The 22992-nt window shown below is 36.6% G+C and overlaps 1 protein-coding gene across 4 annotated transcripts in view; it reads right to left on the minus strand.

The window, feature by feature from the left end:
* Positions 1-22992, minus strand: part of RIC1 (RIC1 homolog, RAB6A GEF complex partner 1) — a 138261-nt gene that overhangs the window by 88250 nt on the left and 27019 nt on the right. The gene's annotated exons all lie outside the window — the stretch shown is intronic.

Here is a 22992-nt window from a genome sequence, read left to right on the forward strand (position 1 = left end):
GCTTAGATGGTATCATTGGTGAATTCTAGCAAATATTTAAGAAAGAAATAATACCAATTCGACACAAATTCTTCTAGAAACCAGAGGAGGAGACAATTCCCATCTCACCTTATGAGAACAGCATTACCCTCATACAAAAACCAAAGATATTACAAGAAAATACACTACAGACTAGCATCTCTTAGCAACATTGATGTAAAACTTGTAAACAAAAATTTACCACATAAAATCTAACAATATATTATCAGGAAAACATATCATAAGTAAAGAGGGTTTATTCAAAAATGGTTGGTTTAAAAAAAATAAAATAAAATAAAAAATGGTTGGTTTAACATTTTTTTAAATCAATATATGTATTTCACCATGTTAATAAACCAAAAAAGAAAAACAATGTGATAGTCTCAATAGATGCAGAAAAAGCATTAAACATCCTACAAGGCATTCTTGATTAAAAACTGTCAGCAAATTAGCATGAGAGGAAATAGTTCCATAACCTGATAAAGGAGATCTGCAAAACACCTAGTACAACACCTAGTACAACATCATTCTTAATAGAGAAAGACCAAATGCTTTTCTTCTGCTCAACATTATAATAGACAATCTAACCCATAAAATCAGGCATGAAAACAAAATAAAAAGTATCTAACTTAGGAAAAATGAAAACTGTCCTTTGACTTAATTGTCTACATAGAAAATCTGATGAACTCTATCAAAAATGTACCAGTGAGTTAAGCATGACTACAATACACAAGATCAATATAGAAATATCAACTGCATTTCTATATACATAAAGAACCAGAAAATTAACATGCTGTTTTCACTAGGATCAAAAATAGGAACTACGTAATAATTCGAGCAAAAGATACAAAATAGCTGTACAGTGATAATAAAACACTGAAATTAAAAATATCTAAGTAAATGAAGAGATTTATTTTATTAATAGGCCAAAAGGTTCAATAATGCGAAAATGATAACTCTCCCCAAATGGATCCACAAATTCAATGCAATCTCAATCAAAATCTCAGCAGGCACTTTCATCAAAACTGACAAGGTTAGTTAGGGCATCTGGCTGTCCCAATCGGTTAAGTGTCCAACTCTTCGTGTCACTCAGGTCATGATATCTGGGTCCTGGGATGGAGTCCTGCATCAGGCTCCACTCTCAGCACATAGTCTGCTTGTCCCTCTCCCTCTGCTCCTCCCCCTGCTCTGTCCCTGGAATGAGTAAAATCTTAAAAAAAGGGGCGGGGGGTGGAAATCCCTGCGTGACTCAACAGTTTAGGGCCTGCCTTTGGCCAGGGAGTGATCATGGAGTCTGGGATCCAGTCTCACATCAGGCTCCCTGCATGGAGCCTGCTTCTCCCTCTGCCGGTCTCTGCCACCCTCCCACCCCCCTGTCTCTCATGAATAAAATTTTTTTAAAATTTTAATTTAATTTAAAAAAAAACTGACAAGGTTATTCTAAAATTCACATGGAAATAAAAATCTCCTACAACAGTGAAAGCAACTTTGAAAACAAAGTTGGAAAACTAACACTGTAATTTCAAAATTATTACAAAGCTAATCAAAATAATGCTGTATTAACAAAGATACACATAATCACATCATAGAAGCAAATATAGACAAAAACACAGATGTGGACAACTGATTTTTGACAAAGATGTAAAGAAATATAATGCAGAAGCAATAACAAACTGCAAAAATTGAACTTGGACCTATACCTTGCACCATATATAAAAAATTAACTGAAAATATATCACAGACCTAAATATACAACCTAAATAATAAAACCTCTACAAGATGAGGTGACTGGGTGGCTTAGCTGGTTAAGCATCTGACTCGATTTCAGCTCAGGTCATGATCTCATGCATCGGGCTTTGTGCTCAGCACAAGTTGGCTTGGGATTTTCTCTCTCTGTCTCTGTCTCTCTCTCTCTCTCCCTCTCCCTCTGTCCCCCACTGCCACTCACTCTCTTTAAAAATAAATAAAACCTCTAGAAGAAGATATAAAATATATGAAGCATAAAATTAAAAAAATCAATGAATTGGACTTCATCAAATTAAGTATTTCATTCAAAAACCAATGGTAGGAGAATGAAAAGTCACCTATTAGGAGAAATTCTTTATAAAGTATATATGTAATACAGGACTTATATCCAAAATATATTAAGAGCTCTAGGATTCTGACAATAAGCAAAGAACCTAATCAATAAAATAAGCAAATGATCTGAACACACACTTTACCACAAAAGACAAAATAAACAAAAAACAAAGATGTTCAACATCATGTGTCACTAGAGAAATATAAATTAAAACTATAATGAGATACAAATATACACCCATTGGAATGGCTAAAATTAAAAAATCATACCATACCGTATATGGTGGCAAAGGGCATCAGAACTCCCACATACTGCTGGTAGGAACATAAAATGATACAACTGTCTCAGAAAAAAGCTTGGCATTTCCTTAGAAAGTTGAACATTCATCTACCTCATGATTTAGCTGTTCCACTCTTGAGTACTGACCCAACATAAAAGGAAATATATGTCCATATAAATATTCGTACATACATGAATACTCATAAGAGTTTTGCCTAGAATAGCCAAAAACTGAAAACAACTCAAAAGCCCATCAAGAGATGAACGGTCACACCAGCTGTGGTGCATCAGTAAGACAGAATACTACTCTGTAGTGAAAGCAAATCAATCAGTGGCTAAAGGGAGGAGAATCACAGCCGGAGAGGGAATTACAAAAGGGTACAAGGAAATTTGTAGGAATGATGGAGAGTTCACCATCTTGACTGTGGTCGTGGTTTCAAATGCTATCAAACATGTATTTACTGTATAAATTTTACCTCAATGAAGCTAATTTGGAAAAAGAAATGAAAGTGACTAGGTTGGACCTATAGCAGCACCTTTTGCTCTCTGGAAAAGCCGCTATCATCATATAAAAGGCCTCATCTAGCCTATTGGAGAATAAGAGGTCACAAAGAAAATCAAAGTGGGCATCCCCAGCAGACTACCAGACAGGGCTGACAGCACCTGGGTCATTAAGCAGCAGGCGAGTTGTCAGATAACTAACTGTAGCCATAATAGTGACTACAAGTGAGACCAGGAGAATTTCCTGACCAAACCGAGAGCAAACTACAGAATAAGAGTAAACAAATGGTTGTTTTAAACCACTGAGATTTGAAATAATGGTTCAATAAATATTACACATAAACAATAATCCTAACATAAACAGTGTAACTTAAAGAAAGGCTAAGAACATCCAATTATGGAAATGAAAGCAAAATTCATAGAGATTCAGGATAAGTGCAAAATAATCACTTCCAAAACAGAGTATGGTCAAACCAAAATGAAAGGGGGAAAAAATGAGATGAACAGGTACTGTGTAAAGGATTGTGCTCCTCTGCAACTTGCTATATCCCACTCTGTTAGAATACTGTTCTTTCAGCTGTTATTTGGTGACTCAATACATCCACATGCTGGAAAGAAAAAAGAAAATCACAATAAAACAACAAGAATTCTAAATTAAGCTATCTTTCCCTTATTCATAAGTAAGTTACTTTCTAATTCATGTTACACTAACTTTCAGGTTGTGGTACAGCAAGCTATATATACTTCCATTTAGCTCTGTGTGAAGGGAATGCTGAAAGTAGCAAGAGAAAACAGACTTGGAATGGCAGGTTGGGGCCAGATCGCAGGAGGTCCTGAGCACTGGGCTAAGCAGTTTGGAAGACACGTTGAATGCAATGGGAAGCCACTGAAAGGTTTGAAAATAAGAATAAGAGCTCTGATTTAGAAACAGCCATACATGATTAAGATGCACTTCAAGTGGAGAAAAAAAGAATAGCTAAAAGTTTTGAGCTCTATGCAATCTAGACAAGATACAAGAAGACCTGTCTGAGGATATGGCAGTAAGAATAACAGAAAAGCATGGCAGTAAACTAGAGACAGGACTTGGCACCATACTGGTGACTGGATGGGAATGCAGAATCAAAGGACTCCAGTGTTACTTCCTATTATAAGTAAAATTACAATAAAAATACTTGCCATATGCCTAAAGACACTGGGCTCCTATCTGTGAGATTCCTAAAAAGGAGACAATACTTAAAATTCATTTTAATGCTCCTTGTGCTGGGCTATTGTCTAAAGTTGAGGAAAATTTTAGGGAAAATTATGCCCTGAAATCATGTCTACAAAAATGATATTCTACTCTGAAATTCAGAGAAAATACCGTCCCAAAAAACACTACACACCAATTCTTAAAATGGGAAAGGATTTTCTCTCCCACATAAAAAACAGTAAGATTTCTTTTTAAGGTACCAGTTGATAAGGAGGGGACTATGGTTGTGTTGGTGATACAGAAATAGAATTTTGTATTAACTGACAAGTGAAAGCACAGAGTGATGATACTCGAGTGTGGAAGGTCAGGCAGTTAGAGAAGTACACAGAGTGTACTGTGTACAAACACAGCCTGTACACAAGCAACTTTGGCCCTGACTCAATTTGCAGGTAGTTATGTGGTTATTGCTCTACAGATCCTACAACTGTATATCCTTCCCTATACATTCCATCAGTGACATTTTGTAACAGCAAGTTTTAAAGTATCTCCTAAATTCAGCTCCATTTCACAAGAGCTAATAGGATTAAACAATCACACTAATAGTGAAAGGCAGTAATAAGACTTTCTAGAACCAGGCTGTATGGCTTAGAATTCCATTATCAGATATATGATCTTAGATACACAGTATCTCTGTAATCTTGAGAAGGTACTTAACCTTTCTCAGCTCAACTGTATGATGGGGAACAAATTACCTTTAGAGCACCAGTTAGCAAGAATTGTAATATACATAAAGCATTTACAATGTCTAGCACATACTAGACACACCCAAAATTTGCTACCATAATAACTCTGAATTTTCAATAGTTACTTTATAATCAATACATTTCATGTAAGAGGCTAAATGTGTAATGCATTTGAAGAAAAGGACCATCAAAATCAGTAAAGGTTCAGAATTCAAAGTTTGGTTACCTAGAAAGTTCACTTACCCAATACCCATTCCATAATAGTATACAATTCTTTAACTTTTTTTTTTTTTTTTAAGATTTGAGAGGGAGAGACAGCACACAGCTCGACTGGGGGGAAGAGCAGACAGAGACAATCTCAAGCAGACTCTCTGTTGGGTGTGGAATCCCACACAGGGGCTCGATCCCACAACCCTAAGATCACGATCTAAGCCAAAACAAAAAGTCGGTTGCTTACCCATCTGAACCAACCAGGTGCCCCTAACATAATTTTCAAATGCACCTTGATAGATACCTTTTAGTACAAATGGTTATTTGCAAAAAATGGTTGACTGCCTTACTGAACAGATTACAAAAATATCATTGGCCTTTCTAAACCTGTACCATGTAACTGATGGTCCCCCATCTGTTTTAGTCTATATTACAATGTAAGAAATGAAAATTAAGAGGCACCTGGATGGACCAGTATAGAGCCTGAGATGTGCTCTCTCTCTCTCTCCTTCTACCTAGCCTTTTCCTTCCAGCTCACTGTCCTCTGTCTAAAATAAATAAACAAAATAAGATAAAATAATCTCTTTTGCAGGCAGAGGCAAATAAAAACCTGGACAATAGATAGCAATAGTTTACTTTAAGTTAGCTTCTGGATTCTGTAAAGACAGAATGAGTCCATTCTTAATCTCTCCTCCTCCTCTCAGAGTACAATTGCCAAAACATGTGCTAGCTGAGTCTGCAGATGTCCAGGTCATCAAGATCTCTTGAGTTCTTGTGGGAAAGAGTAAGTGCTAAGGGACCAGGCATAGAGAAAGCTTAGTTTTGCTTTACTCATTGAGGCACTGGGCAAAGACCTGGGGTTTCAAAGTCTTCTAACTTAAAAGGCAGAACCCCAAGGAAAAGGCCGAGTGTGACCAATCCTAGAAGTGGACACAGGGTTGTCCACGCAACCCTGATGACTTCACGAGGTGCAAGGCAGATGCTGCAACAGTGAACTCAACTGTCCCTGCACCTCCTGGTCTGGAAAAGCCTTCAGCTTTTACCCAAAGAGAGACCACCTGAGAGTAGGGGAGACTCATCCTAAGCCTCAACTGAGGACAAGACTTTATGAGCTTGTCTGTGTCTGCAAACTGCCACTTTTGCCAACAGCTGGAGTCTGCATTGTCCAAGAGGCCCACATGAAAGCCAGACCTCTGTGGTAGCTGATGGAACACAAGAAAGTACCGTTTATACTGGAAGCTCAGTAACAAATGAAACAGCTAAAATATATGGATCCTACTAATGAGCCACACAGATGAGAGAGAAGAATGCAAGCAAATTATGGGGAAAAAATTAAGGGCTTTCAGGAGGTACTATGAGAATATAAATAAGACTTTTCAGAGCTAAACATTTCCTACTAGGAAAATCAGACAAATATAAAGAATAAACGATAAAGAATAATCCTTTATGGGAACTGAACCTTTTACTCCAGAAGATCAAAGGGAAACAACTTCATGATACAAATCACAAAGAGATAAAATCACCACTGAGAAATGAGGCGTGAAGAACAAACTCAAATTGAAATTTATTAAGATAATAATATAAGAAAATTTTCCTAGTTGCAGAAACACTACAGCTGAGATTCAGGCTTGATATGAAGGTGGAGGGGAGGGGACAGAGGGAGACTGTTTAATGAAAAAGGACATATCTACAGATAACAAGCAGAAACTACTGAATTTTACTCATAAAGAGAAAAATCACAAAGAGAAAAAGATGATGAGGTTGCCTACAAAGGAGGGAGAAGAGATTAGCCCTAGACTTCTCACCGCTAACACCAAAAACTATAAGGCATTGGAACAATAGTTCATAGCTAGAAAAAAAAGAATCCCAAATCCAAGAATCCCACAGCTAGACAGGATATCCTTTACTGTGGTTAAAAAATGGAATGTTCAGATATTATTTATTTAATGTATGAATGCCTACCATGTGCAGAAAATGCTCTTGGGACCTGGAGCTATGGTGAAGAGAACAGGCAAATGAACATGGAATATTCTAGGTTTAAAAAATGGACAAACACAGGCAACCTGCAGAAATAGAATGGCAAAGGGTCAATTCAGACATGAAGAGATGCTGAATCTCACTAATGAAACAAATGGAAATTAAAATTAAAAGACCATTTTTTACCAATCTAATTTAGATGTAAATTCAGGAAAACAGAAATCAGTCTTATGAACACTTAAGAGTACCTCTGGAAGGAAAACAATTTTGCTGAAAAATAGCTTAGCAACATTTATTAAAAAGAATAAAGATATAACCTTTGACTCAGCAATACTGCTACACAGAAGAAACTTCCCTAAAGAAATAAATGTACCAATACAAAAACAGATGTATGTACAATAACGTTTACTGTAGCACTGCTTGTAGTTGCCAAAAGTCCATCAAAAAAGAATAGTAGGGACACCTGAGTGGCTCAGTGGTTTGGCACCTGCCTTCAGCCCAGGGCATGATCCTAGAGTCCCGGGATCGAATGCTGCATCGGACTCCCTCTGTGGAGCCTGCTTCTCCTCTGCCTGTGTCTCTGCCTCTCTCTCTCACTCTCTGTGTCTCTCATGAATAAATAAATAAAATCTTAAACAAAAATAGTAAATATGAAACTTCCACACTGTGATATATTATACAGACACTAAAATCAACAAGTTAGAAGTATTTATATTAATATGGAAGAACAGTCATAACATACTAAGTGAAAAAAAAATCAAATTGCACAGGAATGTGTAATTAAGATTTCAATTTTGGGTGTAAATTATGAAAGTCTTACACCTATTTAAGAACTTAAAAATCCACTCATCTGTAAGTTACAATCCTATACAGGCATTCAAAATCAAGTTACAGAAAAATGTTGAAGTGAGACAATGTTCATATGTCAAAAAAGCAAGTTACAAAGTTGTATAATAGCTTTGTATAAAGAATGTTTTAGATAATCCTCTGAAACTCACAGATTTATCAAATATGCTCCCCAACAACTAGTGACATTTGCAGTCACCTGTAGTAGTATTACTTTGTTTTTAAAGATAAATAGACCAATAGCTTTCAAATTTTAAATGGTATTAAGTATGAGTATCTGAAAATATCCATAAAAAGATATATGGATATAAATAAAAATTAATGATTATCTGTGAATGGTAGTATTATTGGGATTCTTTTCTTGTGTTTCTTAGGTTTTCTTCATCAAACGTGTATCACCCTTAAAGCTTAAAAATTAACACTTTTTAAAAATCCAAAAACTTTAAAACTCCTAGAAGATAACAGAAAATCTAAATGACCTTGAGTTAGGCAGTAACGTTTAGATACAATACGAAAGGCATAATACAAAAGAAAAAAGAGATAAGCTGGACTTCATTAAAGTTAAAAATGTGTGCTCTACCAAAGACCAATCAGAAGAATAGAAAGACAAGCCACGAACTGGAAGAAAGTACTAACAAAAGATGTGAGAAATGACTGGTATCCAAAATAAGGAACTCAAAAAGTTCAACAATAAGAAAATCACTCAAAAACTGGGCCCAACACCCTAACACCTCATCAAAATACACAGATGGTAAATAAACATATGAAAAGGTACCCCATATCAACATAATCAGGAAAAAGCAAATTAAAACAATGAAATACCACCATACACCTATTAGAAAAGCCAAAATCCAAAACATTAGTAACACCTAAAGTTGATAAGGACACAGAGAATAGGGACTCTCACTCACTGCAAACAGAAGTACAAAATGGCACAGCCACCACGTAAGACAATTTGGCAGGATCCTGCAAAACTAAACATAGTCTTACCATACAATCACACTTGGTATTTATCCAAAGGAGCTAAAGACATATACACACAAAAGCCAGCAAACATGTTTACAAGCAGCTTTATTCATAACTGACAAAACTTGGATGCAACCAAGATTTCTTCAGCAGGTTAATGGATAAAAAAAAACTGTGGTCCATCCAAACAAGAACATATTATTCAGTGCTAAAAAGAAATGAGGTATCACGCCATGAAGACATGGAAGAACCTAAATGAAAGAAGCCATGTGAAAAGGCTACAATACTGTATGATTCCAACTATAGGACATTCTGGAAAAGGGAAAATTAGGAAGACCATAAAAAAGATTAGTACTGGGCAGCCTGGGTGGCTCAGCGCCGCCTTCGGCCCAGGGCCTGATCCTAGAAACCTGGGTTGAGTCCCACGTTGGGCTCCCTGCATGGAGCCTGCTTCTCCCTCTGTGTCTCTATTTCTCTCTGTGTGTGTCTCTCATCAATCAATAAAATAAAATCTTAAAAAAAAAAAAAAAAAATATATATATATATATATATATATATATATAATTCTCTCTCTCTCTCTCTCTCTCTCTCTCTATATATATATATATATATATATATGGTGGATACCTTTCATTATACATTTGTCCAAACCCACAGAATGTACAACACCAAGAGTGCACCATAATGAACACTATGGACTCCAGGGGATCATGATGTGTGAATGAACATTCATCAGTTTAACAAATGTACCAGTCTGGTGGGGGATGTTGATAATGAGGAGAGTTATTGCATGTGCTGGGAGAGGAGTTATAAAAATCTCTGTGCCTTCCCCTCAGGTTTGCTATGAACCTAAAAATACTCTAAAGTTTATTTTTCAAAAACTCCACATATAATCCTTTATGTATTTTAAGATTCATAAGCTAAAACATTAATTCATGTTTTAAATTGTACAAATAAACATGATAAATCACTTGTATCACATCAGCATTTACTCAGTATATTTAACACAAGCCACACTATAACAACTAAAATTACATCTCCACAAAGTTGCAGATAAAGACTGTAAGTAGGGATACCTACTTGGCTCAGTCAGTAGAGCATGCAACTCTTGATCTTAAGATTGGGGGTTCAAGTCCCATGTTGGGTGTAGAGCTTACTTAAAAATAAAATCTTTTTTTTTTTTTTTAAGATTTTATTTATTGGGATCCCTGGGTGGCGCAGCGGTTTAGCGCCTGCCTTTGGCCCAGGGCGCGATCCTGGAGACCCGGAATCGAATCCCACATCAGGCTCCTGGTGCATGGAGCCTGCTTCCCCCTCTGCCTGTGTCTCTGCCTCTCTCTCTCTCTCTCTCTCTCTGTGTGTGTGTGTGTGACTATCATAAATAAATAAAAATTTAAAAAAAAAGATTTTATTTATTTATTCATGAGACACACAGAGAGAGGCAGAGACACAAGCAGAGGGAGGAGAAGCAGGCTTCCATGCAGGAGCCCAATGCGGGACTCGATCCCAGAACTGCAGAGGCAAAGGCAAACGCTCAACCACTGAGCCACCCAGGTGTCCCAAAATAAAATCTTAAAAGAAAAAAAAAAAAGACTGTAAGCAATACCTAACGTGAAATAATAACGGGATTCTCAATAGCCAAAAAATAGATGGTTTTATCTTCTCTTCCATATATGCATTTTCTCTCTCCAAATTGAAGACAGTAATAATTTTTTCTTTTTTCTTAATACTTAGTACAGTACAAAGGGTTAATATATTAATGTGAAATTATTTCTGCTCTATAAATAAAGCTAACAGGCTATTTCCTCTTTACTAGGGTATAGGGGCTATCTCTAGTTATGTGTTCCTGGCCTGGGGGTAATGAGGGCAGGGGAATAGTGGCCCAGAGTGTAAGAGCTCCATAAAATGATGTTTGGGGGTACAAGCCATGTACTGTTTGGTCTGCATATGAAAAGTACATTAATAGGAAGTCCTTTACTATCTCTAGAAATTGCCTGGCCTTGGGAGGGACAGTTTCTTCAGAGTCTCTAGAAATTGCCTGGCCTTGGGAGGGACAGTTTCTTCAGAGTCCACAAGTCCTCAAGATTTCGAAGCATCGTATATACAGAAAAACAAAAGAGAAAATTAATACAGAGAGAAAACAAATTCTCATAAATTTTACTGTTAAAAATTCTAACCATAATGATAATGAAAGCTGAGCACAAATTTCAATAAAATTTTATGGGGATAACATTTTTGTTTAACAGATGCTTAAAGTTAGTGTTCCCTCTCATCGAAACAGATTGTAAAGTTTCTTCTATTAATGCTGGCCTGTAATGAGATCTTACATATTCTATTTGAAATCTCTTTTCACATAAGCAGTGCCAAATACTGATTATCAATCCATAAACAAATGATTTTAACAGAATATAGTCATTACTGGTAGGGAAGACTACAACTCTACTAGATTCTTCTGATGTTTGCCTTTTAACATGATAGATTAATCATCTCCAATTGAAGGCTGGATTAAAGTACTCCTCGTGCACAATTAAACGGATTGTGAAATATGGACATTTCCTTTGCAATTGCATCAGGTTCTGAAACATGCTATTGGAACTGGGTATGAGCTCAGAAAATAAATCTACTGCTAATTTTTGTTGGAAATACAGATCTTACTTTTTTAGTTTTTAACAGCAGGGGAAATAGAAAAAGCAGCTTGACATTACTTGTGATTCAAACGACAGCAGTGATCACCAAAATGACCTGACCACATATAAAGCTCGCATTTAAGCACTGCTGTGTAGTTTTGACTGAGTTCATGTGTAAACATAACCAAATCTGAAAAAGTCATTTGCCAGATCATTCAGTGTCTGGTAAGTGGTTGAGGTAGTTCAAGTTCAAAAAATTTCTGTTATCAGCCCCAACGTAAAAAAATCCACAATAAACCTTTACCAATGACTGCTAAGATATCAAACACCCATGGAATTGGGCAAGGGTCTCTAGCTCCTATTTCTAACTACTTAAAATGGCCATAAGCATTCAAAACTTCCATGTGTCCGAGAGCTTTGTAAACTGTCAACTAAGCCTTTTCTGCTCCACATGTCTGTGTCTCGGTAACTGATCTCGGTCACTATCAGTTAAAACACAAAAACACACCCTAGTGGACTTTACTTCAGCTTGTACTGATTAGCATTTTCTCTAATTAGTTTTAACTTTTTAAAAATCTTCTCACCTGATGTTCTCCCATACAAGTTATTCACAGGGAGTAATTCTCAGTCATCTCACAATCTATACTGCCTATTCAAATAAACTGAGCAGTAAAAATAAATAAATAAATAAATAATAAAAATAAAAAACTGAGCAGTACTGTAGCATTCCTCAATTCATCAAAAAACAGCTACACTTACTTTGGTTGTAGCTTCATTTCCATTTTTTATTTTTCAATTATTATTCTGTTTTAAATATTCTAATTTTTCTATTAATTTCAGCAGTTGGGAATACTGTGATAAATACTAAGCTGGATAATATCAACTTTTATTATATTCTTTTGGCTTTGTTATAGGGTCACTGCATAATTAAGACAATAATTTCCCATCCAATAATAAATTAATCCACATTCCAATGTATTTTAGAAGCATGATATTCAAAACCTAATTTTCTCTTCTTTTGTTCTTTTGACATGATAGGTATGCACTAGTAATAAAAACTATACAGAATGTCACAATATAGCAGTATGTGTGTCATTTGAAACATCTGATCTATAAATTGTGTTACTATAATTTACAATGCACCAAGCAGAAAAAGGAAGATATAGAGCACCACATATGGACACTGTAAGAACTACTTGACTCAGCTAATGCAGCTTGAAAGCAGCCATAGAAATTATGTAAATAAATTAGCATTTTCATACTCCAACATTATTTATGAACAATGAAATTTAAAATTCACATAATGGAAGATACACCTAGATAACAGCCACATCAGTGCAATTAACTCAGAAAACGACCTGAGGGCAACCTGAGTGGCTCAGTCCATTAAGGGCCCAACTCTTGGTTTCCGCTCAGGTCATGATCTCAGGGTCTTAGGATCCAGCCCCCATCAGGCTCTGCATTTAGGATTCTCTCTCTCATTCTTCCTCTGCTCATTACTACTCCCCTCCCTCAGGCTCGTTCTCTCTCTCTCTAAAAAGAGGAAGAGGAAGAATCTCAGAAAAAAGGATGAAGAAAAAGAGAGAGAGAAGGAAACAAAGAAAGAGAAAAGAAAACAACCTGCATATTGGCAGAACAGACTTTCCACAGTTAATCAAAGGACACATCAAAAAGGGAAGGAGGGGCAGAGACTCCACTGAGAACCAAACTCCTAGGGAGACTCACCACAAATGGGAGGGACACCACAAGCATGGAGAAGGGAGAGAATCAGACCCCACACCATGAACCTCAGGCAGAGAAGAGCTGCTCAAGGAAGATGAGTCTCCAAAACATTTGGTTTGGAAACCAGCAAGCTTAACTCCAGGTACTTTAAAAATCACAGACTTAGCCTGGAAAAGGTGGAGGGCAACAGGAAACTGAGTCCCCTTAAAGAGCCAACATAACAAGCTGAAGGAGAAACAGAACAGAAGCAGCAATTTGAAAAGAGCCTGGGGTATACATGAAGTGTATTTATTTATTAATCTCATATTTATTTATTTACTAATCTCAGAACATGCACTGAAGGAACAGGGATGTTCAGGAGACCTATCTAAGAATAAAAGAGCTGGTGGGTACCATTTCTCTATCCCCCACCCCGGTTTAGATAACCTGACACTAGCAATAATCAAGCGTGAATCCTCATCACCTACCTTGCTAACAGTACACATCCAGCCCCATCCAACCCACCACAGCACCTGCCAAGATATGCCCTGCAAACAATGCAGCAGGGACCAGCACCACTCTAAAGTGATGAGTGCCATGGAGAGAACGGAATATAACCACATACACCAGTGGGATTATAACCCCAATAGATGGACTAGGGGCAGACACCTAGTTTGACTGCAGGCCTTGCCCACAAAAGAAAGTCTCTCAGAGACAATACAGGGAGAGCACTCTGTAGACTGGGGTGACTGCAGACCCTGCAGATGGCCTGATGACAAGTATCTTGCCTGCGCTACAACCCAACTACAAGCCCACGGCAGCCCCAGGATAGCCCTTTAACAGCACAGGGACCAAACCTTGCCCAGTGTACCCACAAAGGAAACATCTGTGAAATGCCTGGTGGTTCTGAAAAACAGGACATTGTGTTACCAGGCACCAAAAGGTCTCTTCTAAGGCCACTACTTTCAAGATGAGGAGACCTAGATGACTTCCCTAATACATAGAAACAAACACAGACAATATGAGGAGAAAACAGAGTACATCCCAAATGAAAGAATAGGAAAAACCACGCCAAAAGAGCTACATGAAATCGAAATAAGCAATATGCCTGATAAAGAATTCAAAGTGATGATCATAAACATACTCACTGTACTTAACAATGGAAGTTCTCTGTGAGACCTTCAACAAAGGGACAGAAAATATACCATCATCAGAGATGACAATAACTGAAATTAAAAATACCCTAGAGGGCTTACCAAAAAGAAAAGAAAAGAAAAGAAAAGAAAAGAAAAGAAAAGAAAAGAAAAGAAAAGAAAAGAAAAAAGAAAAGAAAAGAAAAGAAAAAAGAAAAGAAAAGAAAAGAAAAAAGAAAAGAAGAAAAGACAAGACAAGACAAGACAAGACCTTAGAGGGAACGAATAGATTAGAGGAAGCAAAAGAACCCATCAGTGACCTGGAGTCCTGAATAATGGAAAGCAGATGAACAGCAAAAAGTAAATAATAATAATAATAATAATAATAATAATAATAATAATAACGAAAGTGTGTAAAGGGAAATCAGTGACATCATCCAGCATATTAGCATGTAAATTTATAAGGATCCCAGAAGGAATAGAGATAGAAAAAGGAGCAGAAAATTATCTAAAGAAATAACAGCTGAGGATGCCTGAATGGCTCAGTGGTTGAGCGTCTGCCTTCGACTCAGGACACGGTCCTGGAGTTCCAGGATCGGAGTCCCACATCAGGCTCCTGATGGAGTCTGCTTCTCCTCCCTCTGCCTGTGTCTCTGCCTCTCTCTGTGGGAGGGAGGGAGGAGGGAGGGAGGAAAAGGAAAAAGAAAGGGAAAGGGAAAGGGAAAGGAAGAAAGAAAGAGCTGAAAATGTCCCTGGTTTTTCAGTAGAAACTTTGCAGACCAGAAGACAGTGGCATGATACATTAAAAGTACTGAAAAGAAAAATAAATGTGGAACTGAGAATAATCTACTCAGAAAGGTTATCATTCAGAATAGAAGGAGAAAGTTTCCCAAACCAACAAAAGTTACAGGACTTTATCACCAGTAAGCCAGCTTTATAAGAAATGTTAAAGGGAATTCTCTGAGTGAAAAGGCAATAATCAACAGTAAGAAAATTATGAAAGGAAAAACTTCCACAGGTAAATACAAACATAATTAAAGTAGATTAATCACAGAGATTAAAGCACAAAAGCAATTATACCTATATAACTCAGTCAAGGAATACACAAAATGATATGAAGTATGATATCGTATACATAAAACATGCATGGAAGTAAAAATTTAGTGCTTTTAGAATGAGTTCAATTTAACTGAACATCAACTTAATATAGACTGTCATCAGCATAAGATGCTACAAATGAACCTAATTGTAACCACAAATCAAAAACCTGTAACAGACACACAAAAAAATAAAGAGAAAGGAATCAAAGCATATGACTAGTGAAGTACACCAAACTACAAGATAAAAGAGCAAGAGAAGAACTACAAAAACAATCATTAAAACAAGTAACAGATGGCAATAAGTACCTATCTATGGATAATTACTTTAAGTGAAAATGGATTAGTATTTTAATCAGAAGATACTGATGGATTGAATGGATTAAAAAAAAGCAAGACCCATCTTTATGTTGCCTAAAGACAACTTATTTCAGACCTAAAGATACATGCATATTCAGAGACAAGGGATGGAAAAACAATTACATACAAACAGAAGCAAAAAGAAGGCTGTGGTACCAATACTTATATCTGAAAAAATAGACTTAAAACCAAGAATATAACAAAACAAAGGACACTACAAAATGATAAAGGAACAATCCAACAGGAGCATGCAACAATTTTAAATATTTATGCACCTAATGTGGGAGCACCTGAATACATAAATCAACTAGTAGCAGACATAAAGGAAAAAATTGATGGTAATATGTTAATAGCAGAAGACTTTAACACCCCACTTATGTCAAAAATAGATCACCCAAGGCAGAAAAATCAACAAGGAAACAATGGCTTTGAATAACACATTGGGCCATGTGGACCTAAAAAACATACTCAGAATGTTTAATCCAAAACAAAAGACTAAACATTCTTTTCATGCACGCGATCTATTCACCAAATCTCGATAAATTTAAAAAAAGACTGAAATAATATCAGGCATCTTTTCTGACCATAAGGGAATAAAACTAAAAGTCAATCACAAGAAAAAAAATCTAAAAAGAACACAAATACGTGGAGGCTAAATAACATGCTACTTTAATATCAAATGGGTCCAAGAGGAAATCAAAACCTACATGGAAACAAACAAAACTGAAGATAAAGAGTCCAAAAATCCATGGGATGCAGTAAAAGCTGTTCTAAAAGGGAAGATTATAGCAATACAAGCCTACCACAAGAAATATGAAAAACTTAAAACTAACCCCACAGGCATAGGAGATAGGAAAAGAAAACCCAAAACCAGTAGAAGGAAACAAACACTAAAGATTAGAGCAGAAATACATAAAAGAGACTAAACATAGGCATACACACACACACACACACACACATACACACACAGTAGGGCAGGTCAATGAAACCAGGAGCTGGTTCTCTGAAGAGATGAACAAACCTGAGAAACCTTCAACCAGACATCAAAATAAGAGAGAATTCAGATAACTAAAATCAGACAAAGGAGGAAAATTAACAACTGACACCACAGAAATACAAAGGATTACAAGAGAATATGATAAAAAATTACATGCCAGCAAATTAGAAAACCTAGAAGAAAGGGATATGTCCCTATAAACATATAACCCTTCAAAGTGAAATCAGGACAAAATAGAAAATTTGAAAAGATAAATTACTAGCAAAGAAACTGAACTAGCAATCAAAAAACTCCCAACAAACAAAAATCCAGATAGCTTCTCTGATAAGCTCTGCCTAAACAGTTAAAGAAGAGTTAATACCTATTCTCAGACTATTTCAAAAAAAAAAAAAGGAAAGGAAAGCTTCCAGACTTACTCTATGAGGCCAGCATTACCCTAATATAAAAAACAGATAAAAACATTACAAGGAAAGGAAATTACAAGCCACTATTTCTGATGAACATAAATGCAAAAATCTTCAGCAAAATACTGGCAAACTGCATACAACAATACATTAAAAAATAATTCACCACAATCAAGTGAGATTTATTCCAGGGGGAAAAAAATAGTTTAATATGCCCAAATAAATCAACATGATATATCACATTAACAAAAGAAAGGACAAAAATCATATGATCATCTCAAGAGATGCAGAAAAAAGGCCTCTAACAAAGTACCACATCCATTCAAGACAAAAACTCTCAACAAAGAAATTTTAGGGTAAACATACCTCAACATAATAAACCAAAGACAAAAATGTCCACACACATCACTTTTATTCAATATAGTAATCAAAGACCTAGCCACACCAATTAAACCAAAAAAAATCCAAATTAATAAAGTAAAACTTTTACTATTTGCAGATGAAATGAAATGATACTATATATAAAAAATCCTCAAGATTTCACCAAAATACTACTAGAACTGATAAATGAATTCAGTAAAGTTATGATACTAAATATACAGAAATTTGTTTCATTTCTACACATTAATAATGATATAAGAGAAAAAGACATTTGGAAGACAATCCCATTTACAATTGCACTAAAAAGAATAAAATATCTAACAAACCAAGTAGGTGAAAGACCTGGACTCAGAAAACTACAAAACACTAATGAAAGAAACTGAAGGTGACATAAACAAACAGGAAGATACTCCATGCTCATGGATTAGAAAAACCAATACTGTTAAAATGTCCATGCTACCCAAAGTAATCTATAGATTTAATGCAATCCTTACCAAAGTATCAGCTATTTTTTTTCCCAGATCTAGAAAAAATTATCCCAGAATTTGTATAGAACTGCAAAAGAACCCAAATAGCTAAAGTCATCTTGAAAAAGAGGAACAAAGCTAGAAGTATCACAATCCCAGAATTCAAGATATACAATGAAGCTTGAGTAATCAAAATGGTATGGTACAGGCACATAAACACACTGGACAACAGAAGAAAGAGCCCAGAAATAAACCAATAATTATATGGTCAATTTATAAAAAAGGAAGAACATACAATGGAGAAAAGATAATCTCTTCAGCAAATAATGCTGGGAAAACTGGACAGCAAGATACAGAAGAATGAAACTGAACCACTTTCTTACACTAAACACAAACCTAAACCCAGAATGGATTAAAGACCTAAATGTGAGACCTGAAATCATAAAATTCATAGAGAAAAACAGAGATAGTAATTTCTTTTGAGTTTGGCCAAAGAATAATTTCTCTAGATTGTCTTCTCTGACAAAGGAAATAAAAGCAAAATTAAACTATAGAACCTAAACAACAACAACATAAAAGGCTTTTTGCACAGGGAAGGAAACTAGCAAACAAAAAGGCCACCCATTGAATCAGAGAAGACATTTCCAAATAATATATATGAGGGATTAGTATTCAAAATACATAAAGAACTTATACAACTCAACAACAAAAATAAACAAATAATCCAATTAAAAATGGGCAGAGGACCTTCACAGTCATTTTGTCCAAAGACATACAGATGGCCAACAGACATATGAAAAGATGCTCAACATCACTCATCATCAGGGAAATGCAAATCAAAACCATAATGAGGCATCACTTTACACCTGTCAGAATAGCTAGAATCAAAAACACAAAAGCTCCTATCTCTTTTTTTTTAAGACTTTATTTATTTATTCATTAGAGACATGGGGGGGGGGGGGACCAGGCTCCCTGCAAGGAGTCCAATGCAGGTTTCTATCCCAGACTCTGGGATCATGACCTGAGCCAAAGGCAGACGCTCAACTGCTGAGCCACCCAGGCATCCCGACTGAGGCCATTTCATGAAATATCATGTGTCACCTGAGCCTTTGGTAAAAACAAAAACACAAGAAATAACTGTTAGTGAGGATATGGATAAAAAGGAACTGTCATTCACTGTCAATTCACTGTCACAATTGAATGCAAATTGTTGCAGGTACTGTGGAAAGTAGAATGGTGGTACTTTAAAAAATTAAAAATAGAAATCCCATCTGTTCCAGTAATTCTACTTCTGGGTATTTATCCAAAGAATACGAAAACACTTATTTGAAAAGATATATGCACCCTATGTTTACTAAACCATTATTTACAAGAGCCAAACTCACGTATCCATCCCTAGATGAAAGGATAAAGAAGTAGTGGTGTACATATATATGCAATGGAATATTAATCAGCCATAAAAATGACTGAAATCTTGCCATACATAAAATGGATGGAGCTAGAGAGTATAATGACAACTGAAACAAGTTAGTCAGAAAAGGACACCTACCTTATAATTTCACTCACATGTAAATTTAAGAAACAAAACAATGTACAAAGAAAAAAAAGACAAAGAACCAGACTCCAAAATACAAAGAACTGGTGATTGCCACAGAGGAGGTGGGTGGGGAGGATGAGCGAAATAGATAAAGGGAATAAGAGTACCCTTTGAGAGTACTCTTCTCTTGATGAACACTGAGAAAGGTATAGAACTGTTGAATAATTCTTTTACACCTGAAAATAATATAACACTGTATGATAATTACACTTCAGAGTTAAAAAAGTGAAATTCATATAATCTTCAGAATTCAAAAGTACTTCTCTTTGACTATTTTTTAATAATTTAAATACACTGAACTATACTTAAATCATTGTCCTTATAAAAACAGGCAGGAAGGTAGATTTAGTATGTAGTTGGTAGTCTGCAGAAGTGAGGAACTACCCAATATTTTGATCATGTGAACCATTTTCTGATGATTAACTTGGTCAGCATTACATAGTACAGATTAAAAAAGGACAGAGAGCAGAGAGGTAAGTTAATGTGAACGTAAAGCATACAGGCACACTTGTGAGAGGAGATACTGAAGCTTCTGTTCTAGAATATCTCACTAAAGCAAATTTCACAATAAACAAAACCAGATGAATTTTTTGGTTTTCCAGCACATATAAAAGTTATTTTTACACTATACTGTAGTTTTTTAGGTGTGTGAGAGCATTTTTAAATGCAACGTACACACCTTAGTTAAAAAAAAATACGTGATTCCTAACGAATGCTATCATCTGAGCTTACTGCAACTCAAAATCTTTTTGCAGGTGAGGGCTGCTGACTGAACAGGGTGGTGCTGAAGGTTTCAGTGGCTGTGGCCACTTCTTAAAACAACAATGAAGTTCGTTGCATCAAATGACTCTTCCTTTATTGAAATTTTCTCTGCAGCAATGCTGTTTGATAGCTTTCATCCACAAAACTTCTTTCAGAATTGGGAGTCAATCCTCTCAAAGCCAGTCACTGCTCTATCAACCGAACTGATGCACTATTCTAAATCCTCTGTTGTTATTTCAACAGTCTTCACAGCAGCTTCACCACGAGTAGATCCCACCTCAAGAAACCACTATCTTTGCTCATTCAGCAGCAGCAACTCTTCTTCTGTTCAAGTTGTATCCTGAGATCGCAGGTGTTCTGTCCCATCTTCAGGCTCTATTTCTAATTCTGGTTCTCTTGCTGTTTCCACCACCCCTGCAATCCTGAATCCCTCTAAGTCATCTAGGGAGACTGGAATCAACTTCTTCCAAACTCCTAATAATGTTGATATTCTGATCTCTCCCCATGAATCATGAATGTTCTTCATGGCATCTAAGATGGTGAATCCTTCCCAGAAGGTTTTCAAGTAACTTTTCCCAGATCTATTAGAGGCATCACTATGTATGGCAGGTACAGTCCTATGAAATGTACTTCTTAAATAAGAAGACTTGAATAAGAAATTTTTTAAAAGAGAGAAAGACTCTTAAATATAGAGAACCAACTGGTGGTTGCCAAAGGGGAGGTGAGTGGGAACAATGGGTGAAACAGATAAAGGAGATGAAGAGCACACTTATCATAATGAGCACTGAGTAATGTACAGAATTGCTGAATCATTACACTGTACACCTGTATACATGAAACAAATATAACACTGTATGTTATACTCCAACAAAAAATAAATATAATTAATTTTTAAAATAAAAAAATACTTGAAAGTTGAAATGATTCTTTGATCCTCCATGGGCTGCAGAATGGATGTGTTAACAGGCATGAAAACAATATAAATCTCGTTGTCCAACTCCATCAGAACTGTTGTAAAATTGGGTACATATTCATTAAGTGATGGATGATGTGAAAGGGATTTTTTTTTTCCTAAGCAGGTCTCAAAAGTGGGCTTAAAACATTTAGTAAACTGGGACGTCTGGGTGATTTAGTCAGTAAAGTGGCCGACTCTTGATTTTGGCTCAGGTTATGATCTCAGGGTGGTGAGACTGACTGAGCTCCACATTGGGCTCCATGCTCAGCGTGGAGCCTGCCTGAGATCCTCTCTTGCCTCTCCCTCTGCCCCTCGCCTATTCACAGTCTGTCTAAACTAAATACAATCTTAAAAAAGTTTTTCAGTAAATCATGGTGTAAACAGATGTGCTATCCTCTGGGCTCTGCTGTTCCATTTATAGAGCACATGCAGAGTAGATTTACCAGAATTCCAAGGGCCCTAGGATTTGAGAAATGATCAATAAGCACCTGCTACAACTTAAAAGTGCCCAACTGCATTAGCCCCCACAACACAATCAGCCAGTCCTCGGAAGCTCTGAAGCCAGGCACTGACTTCTCCTCTCTAACCACACAAGTCCTAGATGACAGCTCCTTCCCATGGCAGGCTCTTTCACCCACACTGACAATCGGCTGGTCAGTGTAGCCACCTTCGTTAATGATCTCAGCTAGATCTTCTGGATCACCTGCTGCATTGCCTGGCACCTTCATGCCATGGACACAGCTTCCTTCCTTAGACCTCATGAACCAGTCTCTACTGGCTTCAGACCTTTCTTCTGCAGCTTCCTCTCCTCTCTCAGCCTTCACGGGACTGAGGAGAGTGAATCAGGGCCTTGCTCTGGGTGAGGCTTTGGCTGAAGGGAATGTTGTGGTTGGTTTGACCTTTTATCCACCGAACGTTCCCCATTATCAGCAATAAAGCTAATTCACTTCCCTAACATTTGTTGTTCACTGCAGTAGCACTGTTAATCTCCTTCAGGAGCTTTTCCTTCACATTTACAACTTGGCTACTTACCAGCAAAATAGGCCTCCGCTTTCAACACGGCTTCCTCAATAAACTTTAATCATTTCTAGCTTTTGATTGAAAGTGAGAGGCATGCAGCTTATCCTTTCTGTTGAAGAGACTACTGCAGGGTTATAAATTGTCCTAATTCCAATATAGTTGTTACTCAGGACATTGGGAGGCCCAAAGAGAAGGAGAAAGGGAAAGAGCGAGGCAGTGGAGCAGTCAGAACACACCCAACATTTTTTTAGTTTGCTATCTCATATGGGCACTGTTTGTGGCACCCTAAAACAATATCAATAGTAACATCAAAAATCACTGATCATAAATCACCAAAATAAATATAATAATGAAAAAGTGTGAAAAACTGAAAATTACCAAATTACCAAATCTTCAATTTGCAAAATATGCAGTAACTGCAAAGGGCAATAAAGCAAAGCACTTTACAAGTTATGTCTTTACATTACATGGAATCTAAATACCTAATTTAATCCCTTCTCTCCAAAATACACCATCTATATAACTTGGATAAAACATGCTTCCTCAGGGACACCTGGGTGGCTCAGTGGTTGACCATCTACCTTCACCCCAGGACATGATCCTGGGATCCTGGCATGGAGTTCCACACTGAGCTCCCCACAGGGAGCCTACCTCTCCCTCTCCCTATGTCTCTGCCCCCTCT

This window comes from Vulpes vulpes, chromosome 1 (genome assembly GCF_048418805.1).
Source record: "Vulpes vulpes isolate BD-2025 chromosome 1, VulVul3, whole genome shotgun sequence".
Lineage (NCBI taxonomy): Eukaryota > Metazoa > Chordata > Mammalia > Carnivora > Canidae > Vulpes > Vulpes vulpes.